Source organism: Biomphalaria glabrata, chromosome 4, assembly GCF_947242115.1.
Source record: "Biomphalaria glabrata chromosome 4, xgBioGlab47.1, whole genome shotgun sequence".
NCBI classification, from domain to species: domain Eukaryota; kingdom Metazoa; phylum Mollusca; class Gastropoda; family Planorbidae; genus Biomphalaria; species Biomphalaria glabrata.
In genome coordinates, this window is record NC_074714.1 from 42,947,489 (window position 1) to 42,961,037 (window position 13,549).

The 13,549-nt window shown below is 35.2% G+C and overlaps 1 long non-coding RNA gene across 1 annotated transcript; it reads left to right on the plus strand.

Moving 5' to 3' along the window:
• The first annotated feature begins 7,117 nt into the window (after positions 1 to 7,117).
• On the plus strand, positions 7,118 to 13,122 carry LOC129925769 (uncharacterized). The gene is made up of 2 exons (XR_008777482.1): positions 7,118 to 7,330; positions 12,641 to 13,122. It is a non-coding gene; the product is annotated as an uncharacterized LOC129925769 (long non-coding RNA).
• Positions 13,123 to 13,549: the final 427 nt, after the last annotated feature.

The window sequence follows — 13,549 nt, forward strand, 5'->3', positions numbered from 1 at the left end:
TTGATTCCGTCCCGCTAACAACGACACTTTGGGTGCGTTCCGTCAGGTAGGATCCAAGCCACTTTAGGACGACTCCTGCTAAACCAAAAGTTGCAGAGAATCTGGCCATCCTAATTTCATGGTCTAGCGTATCAAAGGCTGCGGACAAGTCCAGCATAGAAAGAATTGATATGTGGCCTTTGTCGGAATTGTGAAGTAAGTCGTTTAGTACCCTGACCACTGCTGTCTCTGTGCTACGGCACTTCCTATATGCAGATTGAAATTCTTCCAAGAGACAGTACTGTTCAAGATGAGAAAGAATTTGCACTAACACGATGCGCTCCAGAAGCTTTGACAGGAAGGGAAGATTTGAAACCGGGCGATAGTTTTTTAGACATTCCGGGTCAAGACTGGATTTCTTTAATAAGGGCCTGACAAGTGCATGCTTAAATTGCTGTGGTACAATGCCTGAAGTCAGTGAAGAGTTCACAATGTTGGTAATTGTAGGTACAAGCTCATCTAAACATTCAAGGAGCAAGGAGGTTGGAATGGGATCAAGGTCACATGACTTATTTGGCATCTTCAAAATAGTACTTTTGACATAATCTTCAGAGACACGCTGAAACTCGCAAAAAGGAGTATTTTGAAAAATTGGAGAGTGGTCAAGCTGTGATGAGAGGGATGGCATGTCATTTCTAATCTGCTCAATCTTCCCAATGAAGAATCTATTGAAGGAATCAGGAAGTTCAGATAATGGGATAGATGACGGCAAACGTTCGTTATTTGCTCCCCCTAACATTTCAGCGGTGATCCTGAATAGCTCCTTTGAAGAATCAGAATTTTCGATTTTTTGTCGAATATGACTAGCTTTTGCGTCTCTAATCATACGGTTAACCTTGTTTTTTTCTCGTATGTATATTTGTCGATGTATCGTCAGACCTGTCTTTTGAAATGTACGTTCGGCACGTCGGCAAATAAGTTTGGCAGTCTTTATGTCTTCCGTCAACCAGGGTGCAGATGGCCTAACTGAGACTGTACGAGTGACAAGAGGTGCATGGCTGTCCAGCAACTTTTTCAAGCAAGAACTGTAATTGCTGAGAACGTCTGTGTTGCTCTGTTGCAACAGCAAAGAGGTCACGTCCATTTTGAAGGAGGCAATATCTATGGCTTTAAGTTTACGGGAAGTCACGTTTTTCTTTGGCCTTTTTGCTTTTGATAGGCGCATTTCAAAGTTTACGAGAAAATGATCTGACAAGCCGCGGTCTGAGACATTGAGTTTGGCTACAAGCTCACTTGCATTTGTAACAATCCAGTCAAGAGTATGGCCTTTGACGTGCGTCGGAACATTTATCAGTTGGTCTAAGTTGCGATCCTTTAGCGCATTTTTCAGCGACATCGCGTATGTCTCATTTTCACTGTCAAAATGTCAGAATCAACATTCAATAGTTCATTAAGACACATAGTCATTGAATCTTGTCGGTTTCTTCAACTGATCCCTTGGTCGCAGGGAATGATGAGTTGATGAGTGGCGAACGTGTTGATCCTGAGTTCTATTGTCCTGTATGTTGTTATCAGTATCGGGAAATATATCTTCTTCTGTTTCTCTGTTCGGGTTAATATGCACTCTGTTTCTTTGGTACACTGCACCATTGTCACCTCGAATAATGTAAGCTCTCTGATTGACTTGAGACTGGATTCTTCCACGTCTCCATGTAGGGTCATTAGGAGATTGGAAATAGACCATCTGTCCAGTTTTCAGCTGACTTAAATTTCTTGACCTCTTATCATAAGATGTTTTTACACTCATCTGACGTTTTTCTTTCCTTCTCATAATGTTCTCTTGACATGTAGAAATCTTAATGTTACTCCTTTTGTTTGGTATCAGTGTTCGAGTCATCCGACCAAAAAACATCTGAACTGGGCTTAGATTTGTGTCTTGCCTTGGAGTATTTCTAAATTCCAGAAGAGCTTCATAAGCATCTGACTTTGATTCTCTAGATTTCTTCATTATGTTCTTCAAAATTTTAACTGCTGACTCAGCTTTTCCATTGGATTGATGGTGTCCTGGAGAAGATTTCAAATGAGTCACTCCCCATTCCATCATAAATTTGGAAAAATATTCCGATGTGAACTGAGGTCCGCTATCAGATATACAAACTTTGGGCACCCCATATCTTGCAAATAAAACTTTCAGTTTCTTTATAATTGCGTGTGTTGTTGTCAACTGCATGTTTTCTACCTCTATGAAATTTGAATAATAGTCCACTATGGCTAGATATTGTTGGTCACACATTTGAAATAAATCAATTCCAATCTTGTCCCACGGATTAGAACCTATTTCGTGCTGTATTAATTCTTCTCTCTGATTTGCTGGTTTATTTTTCTGACAAATGTAGCATGAGTTGGCTATTTCCTGTATTCGAGCTGATAATCCAGGCCAGAAAACTGTTTCTTTTGCTCTTCTTTTCATTGAGTCTACTCCCAGATGTGCTGCATGGAGTTTTTCTTCTATTTCCTTGCGAAGTGATATCGGTATGATTATTTGTTCTCATTTCAACAGGAGTCCGTCTTCGTATGTTAACATGTCTCTTAGTGAAAAATATTGTTTGAGTTCAGGTAAACTATTATGTTTGTCTGGCCATCCATTTAGGATATACTGAATAAGTGTTTGCATTGTTCTATCTTTCTGTGTCTCGATTCTGACTTTCTCCAGCACTGCATCTGGTATTGCCAGTCCGACTGTATTGACACAAACATCAGGGATATCACTCTTTTCCTCTGATGGGTCTCTACTCAAAGTATCAGCTATGAACAAATTTTTGCCTTTGACATATTGAAACTGGATATCGTAACGATAAAGACGCATCATTAGACTTTGTAGCCTTCTCGGAGCAGAACTGAGTGGTTTTTGAAGGATGTTTTCCAGTGGTTTATGGTCATTCTGAACTATAACTGTCCTGCCATACGTATACTGGTCAAAACGTTCCAAACCAACAACCACTGCTAACAATTCTTTTTCAATCTGTGCTCATCTTTTCTGAGTATCAGTTAATGATCTCGAAGCATATGCTATTGGACTGCCATCTTGTAATAACGCTGCTCCTAACCCATTTTGGCTACTATCTGCTTGTAATGTAAGCTCTTTGTTAGGGTCAAAATATATCAATGTGCCATGAGTCGATATTTTCTGTTTTATCTTGTTGAAAGCTCGTGTGCATTGATCAGACCAAACAAATGGTGTGTTCTTTCTGACCAACTCTGTTATGGGCTGTAAATCTGTCGACAAGTCTGGAACAAATCTTGCAAGATATTGAACCATGCCACAGAATCTTCGGACTGATGAAATATCTTTTGGAGCATTCAAACTCAAAATCGCAGATACTTTGTTCGGGTCTGGTTTTATTCCTGCTTCTGTAATAATATGACCCAAAAAATTAATCTCAGCTGTTCTAAAAACAGACTTTTCATGGTTCAGTTTAATCTTCTTTTCTTGACATCTCTTCATCAGCTCTCTTAGATTAATATCATGATTTCTGAGTGCTTCTTCTTTCGTTCTTCCTCTTCCTACCACTATAATATCATCAACGTAATTGAAACAGCCTTTCAGTCCTTCTAGTGCTAGATTTAATCGTCTCTGAAAAATTTCTGAACTCACTTTCAGTCCAAATGGTAATCGTTTCCATTTGTATCTACCAAAAGGGGTTATCATTGCTGTCAAATTAGATGACGCTGTGTCTAGTCTGACATGCCAGAAAGCTTCTTGCACATCCAATTTGCTGAATATTTTGGCATCGTTCAAATCTGCCAATATGTCATCTAAAGTAGCAAGATTATAGAATTCCCTTAGTAAAACTTTATTCAGGGCTTGTGGATCTATGCAGATCCTAATTTTTCCATTAGCTTTTTCCACAATAGCCATCTGACTCACCCACTCTGTAGGCTCTATCACTGGTTCTATGATTCCTCTCTGCACTAGGGTCTTTAACTCCTCCTTAACTCTTTCTTGTAAAGCAATAGGGATCTTTCTACACGGCAGAACCTTGGGCTTAATGCTGCTATCAATCTTTAAAGACACTTCTCCTAAGTCACCCAAATCACCAGTAAACTTTGGACTATAGTCTTCTTGGTTATTCACTACTGATGCTATGAACCTATCTTTATTGACTTTGATTAACTTCATTCTTGTTAAAGTTTCATGACCTAGAAGGCATGCTAGATTATTTGGTACAACTATATATTCCACCTCAAATGTTTCGTTAGTTTTCTCATTTCTCGTCGTTAGAGTGGCTTTCCCTATGGGTCTCATTTCAGTCTTATTCCACATTAGTAATCTTTGCGTTGCCTTTTCTATCTGATTCTTATTTACGTATTTTTCCTGGATGGTATTTACATCAGCTCCACTATCCATTTGAAACCTTACACGGTGACCATTTACTGTCATAACTGCTGTCATCCTTTTCGTTTTGTGGTTCTCCAAAGACATCACCCATTCATTTTTTACCATCATGACATCATCTCTTGTGTCCGACTGTAGCTGTCTTTCATCGTTAGACATATCATCTGACACCTGCTGAGTTTTCTTTTTGCACATCACAGCAAAATGATGTCTCCCCTTGCATGCTAGGCACATTTTACCCCATGCAGGGCACTTTTCTTTAATGTATTCGTGAATCCTTCCACAATACCTGCATTTACCTTTCTGAATGTTTGTTCTTGAAGGTGTTGATACTTTCTCAATGATTGGAGGGTCGGCTTGTATTTGTCTCAACTGTTTGTTGGCGGTCTCGTATGCTCTGCAAATATCTCTGCACCTTTCCCATGTGAGACTACTATCTTGTAGCAATTTCATTTTGAGGCATTCATGTCTAATACCAAGAACTACTCTGTCTCTAATCAAGCTATCTTCCAGGCGTTCAAAACTACACGTTTTTGCTAGTCTTCTCAGATTTGTTATGTACTTTTCAATGTCCTCGCCTTCTTGCTGTTCACGAGTATTGAACACATAGCGCTCATAAGTTTCATTCGTTTTTCCAATGGAAAAACTTTCAAATTTGTTCACTATTTCTTCCATCTTTCTTTCTTTTCCCTTCTCAATTTCAAGACCATCATATATGTCCATCGCTTTTGTTCCTATAATTGTTAGAAAGGTGGCCACTCTGACCTCCTCTGATTCTTCCGACAATTTAATGGCTAACTCATAGTTTCGCCAGCTCCGGTGAAACTTTTGCCAATTAGCGGCCATGTTTCCTTCTACCTCGAGCGGCTCGGGTACAGGAAGGAAATTTCTAGCTGCCATTGCACGGCGTAGCCTTGAATTGTTGTCTATTTATTAATGCAAACAATTAACCTTTATATACTGATTAATGATTACCTCTGATCATTAATATACCGCTGCCACCATGTTAATTATGATCTAGGTTCACAGTCAGCAATAAACAAACAACCATTAGTGTCATGGCGGAGAATGATACTTTATTATATTTAACGCGTGCACCTTTGCGCACCATATCAACAAACCCGAACCTCGAAGCCGAACATTGAACCGGACCTCGAAGCTGAACGTTTACTCAGGTGAGGGTCGTGCACTCGAAGATATAAAGTTTCATCGGAGTACGGCTAAACACAGCATCATCGCAGAGTGACTTTGTTCTAGATCTACATGCAGTCGTCGCCTGCTTGATCGTACGTTCAACGAGCCGTTAACTCAGGGTGACCTTCGTCAGGACAATGATTATCGCAACGTCTGGTCTACTCAACGAGTATATTATCAACGCCTGATCTTCGTATGCCGAATCGACCTACAGCCAGAGGAACCGTTCATTCATAACGGGTGAGAGTTTGTCAGTGAACCTGTTGGACATATTTTTTCTTCGCTTGAGAAAACAGTCGTAGGAGCCACATAGTCGTATCAAGTTTTACCTCGTCAGTTTTGAGAAGGACAGTTTGCCCGCTGTCAGAAGTATTGTGAGTACTACAAGTTTGGTAGCTAACTAAATCGCTCTGTCGTCTTACCCTTTGAAACATTCTTGTGGAGCAGTTTGCTCATTGAACCGGTTGCTTGCCACTTTTATAACGGTCACTGCATTTAACCTTTGGAAGGTTAGTGAAGTCGTATTTATCATTGCTGGACATTGATATATTTATTATACGTTGGTCTAGACCATATCTAGACTTGTTAATATGGAAGTAGTGGAAACAGCTACATCCACTTAATTTTGTTGAAAACCGTTAATCGTATAACGGAACGTCGTCGGAGGTGACCTTGGTCTCACCTAGTCTACATTGGACATTTTGGTCTAGTGAAGCAGCATACAACAGCAAACTTCGTCGTACTACCAGAGTAGCAGCAGAAGCAGTGAACTATTTTAGAGAACCGTTATTCGTCAGCCCAGATCAAGTCATCGTCAAGAAATTCGTTATTCGTCAGTCGTCCAGATCAAGTTGCCGTCAAGAGACTGTTATTTGTCAGTAGTCGTCTACGCAAATCAAGTCGTCGCCAGGAGAACCGTTAACCTATTCGTCAGTAGCTGTGTACACAAAGTCGTTGGAACTACACATACGGTCATCAACAGTCGTCGAAGAAACTGAAACATTTTGCTGTGGCATATCAAGACATCTGGAGCATTGCGTGGGATACTCGACACGGATTGTATCCACTGGTAGCACCGGAGAACAGAGTCAGAACTGGAAGAGAGGCAGTGGAGTTTGTTGTGATCTATCATATTCGGGAATCCGAACAAAGGGGATCTTTCTTATCAAAAGCTAAGTGCCATTTTTCTTATTAGTATATGTTTAGATTGCCCTTAGAAATAGATTTTATCTAAATTTGGTACGTTAGCCTGAGTAGTAAAATCAGGTGGTGCGCCTTAAAACCCGTCGGGGTAGAAGACGTAATTTAGATGAAAAGCTATATTATACGTTTAGGATAGTGATTGTTTTGTTTGTGTAAACATCATATCCGTTGTTGCTTGGTTACTTCGTGACGTTATTAATGTGTGCCATATTGTCATATCCCAACCCATAGCGATAGTCTCATTTAATTATTTCATTTGTGTATATTATTTTAAATTATTTATTTTTATTAATTTAATTAGATCTGTATTTTTTTTCACTTAATGATAGAAAGTACAGGTAGGATTCTTTTATTGTGAATAAGACTAAAATACATTTTAGTTTGAGCGGTTAAAATCAAATATGATTTTGCCATGAGAATAATGCCGAAACTGGCATTGTAGTCAAACATTGTCGTCTGGCTAATTTTAGATCCACAAATTTTTGTACATCTCGTTGGTACATTTACCCATCTAGACTCTAATTTGGAATATTATTATTAATTGAAAGATGAATGAAGGTAGTACATTTTAGATGTATATATCTTGTTAAAGATATATTTGACATTGTATAAACATATTTATTTCATATGGTTAAATAGAACCATAATTTCTGGATTGGATCTATCTTATCTACTCTAGACACTTCAGTCACATCAAATTTTAAAATTGATCATAGTTATTCATACTAATAGTCATAGTGCTCTTGATAACTGTAGATCTAAATGGTACTATTATATATACTATAATATACTAGATTAAAATTTGTGTGATATTAATATACCGATTTGAATATAAATCAGACTAGATTTACACATTTACTGAATCTATAGAGACATAACACTTAAAACTTGTATAAAAGTGTGTAAAAACTTAAATATAAAATCAGTTTAAAGTATAGCCATAACTAATATAGGCTAAGTAAAAATATATAAATTTGGGTGAAAATAAAATACAATGGCTACATCATCATATGTGGACCTTAAGGAGGTTAAGGAAACAGCTATGCAGGATGGAAAGGCCATGGAGTTAAAAGGAAAGGACTTAGCAGCTTATGTACAGCAAGTTGTGAGGGAAGAAATGGAACGGCAAGATAAAATAAGAAGGGAAAAAGAAGAGATAGAAAGACAAGAAGAACGTCAAAGACAAGAGATAGAGAGACAAGATAGGATCAGAAAGGAAGAATATGAGAAGCAAAAAGAGGACCAAGAAAGGCAGAGAGATCATGAAGCTAAAATGGAGAAGATGAGATTGGATGCAGCACAAGCTAGAGCTCAAACTGAACAGACAACTCAAAGAAATAACACAAATAACTCAAATAATATTACCACACAAAGAGACAACCCTAATTCGCAAACATGGCTAAAGAGAAAGATACAAAGTTTTGATGAACAGAAGGATGACATTGGTGATTTTCTGAAAAGATATGAGGCAAAAATATCTACATTTAATATGCCAGAAGAAGAATGGTCTGAAATACTGATAGACCTCGTTCATGGTCAAGCTCTAACAATATGCCAAAATCATGACCAACATATTGATGATAGCTATCAAGTTTTGAAAAGAGAGTTGTTGAATGCCTATGGTCATAATGCTACAACTTTCAGAAAGAAATACTTTGACAATATACCATCATTAGGAATAGAACCCCAAACTACTATTAATATGGAAAAGGATTTTTTCAATAAGTGGGTAAAATTAGAAAAAGTGATAAACTCTTATGAGGGATTAAAAAATTTTATTCTAGTGGACAACTTTGTAAATAAATGTGATCCTCAATTACAATCTTTTATTAGAGAAAGAAACCCAAAAACTATAGATGAAATAACAGAGATAATGAGAGTATACAAAAATGCCTATCCAAATAAACCATTTTCTGATAGGGATAAGAGCAAAGTAGATTTAATAGGATACACCAAAGAAAATGTTGATAGAAGTAGAAATAGAAGCAGATCAAATAGTGGAAATAGAAAATATAGTGAAATAACCTGTTTTAAATGTCAAGGAAAAGGTCATATAGCAGCTAACTGTAGAAGAGGGAATAGTAGGTCTGGAAGTAGAAATAGATACACTGAACAAAATAACAGTAGATATAGGAGTAGAGATAGGAATGACAGGGGAAATTATAGAAATAGGAGTTACAGTAGGGAATACAAAAATAAAGGTACAGACAGGGTATATTTCATGGAAGGAAATAGGAACAATTTTGCAGTGTACCCAGGGTTTGTAGATAGAATTCCGGTGGAATTAATCAGGGATTCAGGTTGTAACACTTTGGCAGTAAAAACTAAATTTGTCAAACCTCATTGGTATAAAGGGTTTACTAGGAAAGTAGAATTAGCAGATGGCACTGTAAGGGAATTTAAAGCTATAAGGGTATACAATTAAACTCCATTTTTCACTGGTTATTGTGATGGCATTGCAATACCAGAAATGAGATATGATATGTTAGTAGGAAACATAAAAGGAGTTAAAGAATGTTCAAGAAAAGAATTAGAAGACTGGCAAAACAAATACAAAAACATAAGACAAAATCATGAAAACATAGAAACACAAAATATAACAAGTATGGTAATAACAAGATCAATGGATAAACAAGATGAGAAACAGGAAAATACAATAAATGTAATAAGTAATGATGAAGAAAAAGAAACCAGTAATGTAATACAAATAGAAAATACAGATGTTAAGGAAAGAGAGATAGAAAATGAAACACAAAATAGTCTTGAAACACAAATATCTCAAAGTCAAAGTGAAAAAGAAACAATACCCACATTTGCATTAGAACAAATAAATGACAATATTATTGGGAAAATATATTCAAGAATATCAGATAAAAACAATAATAATCCAATGGAGAAATTTTGTATAGAGAATAAAATATTATTTAGACAAACAAGTAATGATAACAAAAAAATAAAACAACTTGTCTTACCACAGAAATATTGGAAAGATGTTTTAATCATGACACATGATAATAATTTAGCAGCACATAGGGGAGTAAAGAAATGTTATAGGAATTTGTCAAAACAAGTATTTTGGCCTAAAATGAAAGCAACAATCAACAAATACATAAACTCATGTGACATATGTCAAAAGAGATCTAACAAAAGTTTAGTGAATAAAGCACCCATTCAAGAAATGGATGAACCTACAGAACCATTTTAGAAAGTATCTATTGATTTAATAGGTCCTTTAATTCAAACTGAAAATAATAATAAATACATTCTAACAGTAATAGACATGTTTAGTAGATACCCAGAAGCAATCCCATTATCAAATACAAGTGCAGAAAATATCATTAATGCCATAACTCAAAAAGTAATTACAAGACATGGTATACCTAAAATTATATTGAGTGACCAGGGATCTCAGTTTAAGTCAGAACAATTTAAGAAATGGACTAAACAATATAATATACAACACATATACTCTTCAGTTTACCACCCAGAGAGTAACAGTTTATGTGAACGGTATGGTGGTTCACTAAAAAGATCACTAACAAAAATAATTCAGAATAATCAGAACAAATGGGATCATTACATTAACTATGTACTATTTGCTCATAGAAACAACATCCATGAAGCAACACAATTTTCACCATATGAAATAATACATGGAAGAAAACCCAGAGATGAATTAGATGTTTTTAAAGAAAATCTAATAGACATAGAGAATAAATTAAATAATGACAGTGAAACAACAATCACAACAGAATTGAAAGAAATATGGACTCAAGCATATAACAACAATAAGAAGTACAAACAAAGTGCTCATAAGAATATAAATAAGAAAAGACAATTGAAAACACTAGAAGTAGGAAACAATGTATTAATATTAATAAATGACCTGAAAAATAAAATTGGTAAACAATGGAAAGGTCCATTTAAGGTGATAAAGCAAATTAGTGATGTGAATTATCAAATTGAAATAAATGGGAAAATTAAAACATATCACATAAATAATTTGAAACTGTATCATGATAGAGAAGATGAGTTGATACAAAAGATTCAGGAAGAAATAGAAAATACATTTTCAGAAAGAGAAGAATGCTTGATGATAATAACAAATGAAAATCACAATGAAAATGATATTAAGGAAATACCTGTAATAGAAACAAAAGAGAATCAAACTTGGCAAAAGATTAATCTTAATAATTTAACTAAGGAAAAGTCAAAAGATATAACTAAAATAATACAGGAATACAAAGAAATTTTTTCCAGCATACCAGGAAAAACAAATATTATTAAACATGACATTAAAGTAACAGACCCAAAACCTATCAAGCTTAAACCATATAGAATACCGCTACATTTACAAGACAAAGTAAAAAAGAAATAGACAATTTACTAAAATCAGGTATAATTGAACCATCAACATCTCCTTATGCTTCACCAATTGTGATAGCCAAAAAGAAAAATGGAGATATACGGTTATGTATTGATTATAGGAAACTTAACAACATCACAGAATTTGACCATATCCAATGCCAAATATAGAGGATATTTTACATAAATTAAATGGAGCAAAATTTTTTACTAAATTGGATTTAACTAAAGGTTATTGGCAAATACCTTTAACAGAAAATGCAAAACCTTACACAGCATTTGTAACACCATATGGTATTTTTCAGTGGAATTATTTGAGTTTTGGATTAGTAAATGCACCTGCCACATTTAATAGAATGATGAACATGATAATTGGAAACAAAGAAAATGTTATTTGTTATTTGGATGACATATGTATTTTTAATAATAGTTGGGAGGAACATTTGGTAGAAGTAAAAGAAGTGTTCAAAATAATAAAAGAAAGTGGACTTACAATTCAGGCAGAAAAAGTAGAAATAGGATTGGAGGAAATAATTTTCTTAGGACATAAAGTAAATAACAACATGATTAGCCCTATTGAAGATAACATAAAGAAAGTACTTAATATTGAAATACCTACAACAAAAAGACAAATTAAAAGCATATTAGGAATAGTAAATTATTACAGAAAATTTATAAAGAACTTAGCAGAAATAGTGAATCCATTAAATGACTTACTTAAAAAAGGAAAACCTCAAAAAGTAGTCTGTAATGAGGAATGTGTGAAAGCTATTGACAGAATTAAAGGTGTTTTTAGTCATGAATTAATATTAAGACTACCCGATAAAGACAAAATATTTTATGTCACAACTGATGCGTCTGGTAGTGCTATTGGTGGTTGTCTAATGCAGAATTGTGATAACTTACATCCTATATTATATGTAAGTAGAAAATTATCAGAGGCAGAAAAAAAATATAGTGTCATTGAACGAGAAGCATTAGCTGTAATATGGGTAATTACTAAGCTAGAGAGTTACCTAATAGGAAGGAAATTCATATTATTAACTGATCATAAACCTATTCAGTATATACAGCAAAAGAGCATGAAAAACAGTCGTGTTTATAGATGGTTCTTAGCACTACAGGAATATAAATTTGAAGTGAAAGCTATTAGTGGATCTGTGAATATTGTAGCTGATCTATTATCTAGAATGACATTGAAATGAAATAATTTTGTAAATAAACTATGATTATATTGATTATGTAATATATATTAATATATTGGCACAATTTATATGTTATGGAAAAAGGAGATAAGTAAATTTGATGTTAAGCATTTAAAAGTAAGTATGGATATTTTATTTGTGTGAATCATTTCATATATCATTGACGAAAGTTAGTTCGATGGAAAAGGGTGAGTATAAAAGAAAAATGGACAAAAGCGAATAAAAGGGTAGTAAAGAAAAGCTTATTGAATGTGGAAATAAAGTCTAAAATTGTTTTTGAAATATTGTATTTTGTCAGATTACTGCCAGTGGAGAACATTTGTGAGAAGTGTATGACGTGCCCATGAGATGCCACATTGCTATGATGAACTGTTACTGTTTACAGATGATTCTGGAATTTTGGAAGTAACAGTGTAATGTTATGAACATTGACATGAACATGAGGAACTGTCAAGCCAAGATGAAGATGTCAAGATTTTATGTTTGTTGTCTTCCCCTTAAATTGAAAATGCCCTTGTAAGACTTGACAGTAGTGGAAAAATATTGACATATTTTTTTTTCAAGGAAGGGGGGAGGAATCTGTTAGACACCTTATTTATAGTTTAGTTATTTAGCGACGCACCATAGAAGACGCATATTGAACGGGACTAGTGACGTTTGGGATATGTTGGGTTAGAGACCGGAAAATCAGTTAGCGATATAATCCTCTAGGGTAACGACGTGTTTAGTGACAGAGACTTTTACTGTGGCCTTTTCTTAGAATAAATACATGATACATTGTTCTTCAGCGTTGACTACATCTCTTTACTAGTTAAAACCGATGTGTTTGTTTTGTCTGGATTGTTTATCAACTACACGGAATACACCCGAACAATTACACCCAAACGCTTGCAGAGTAATTGGTTGAAATTCAACAGTCATCCATAGTTGAAATCAAGACAGCCTGAACAAGCAACATCACACCGGTCAGCAGCTGTTAAAAGGATATCAGATATCCGGTTTATTCTTTTATGTTTACCAGCCAACATATCTTCCTGCTCCCTCCATGTACCTTGAAGGATGACTTTTGACAGTGTCTTACAATAAGGCTTATATTCTTCTTTGAGCACCACTCAAGCCCTGATTTGCATTTTGTCCATTGAGGTCTATAGCACCAGAAAATCTTGAGAGTGGATATAGGCCGCCCGTTTATGATCAAACTAGAACT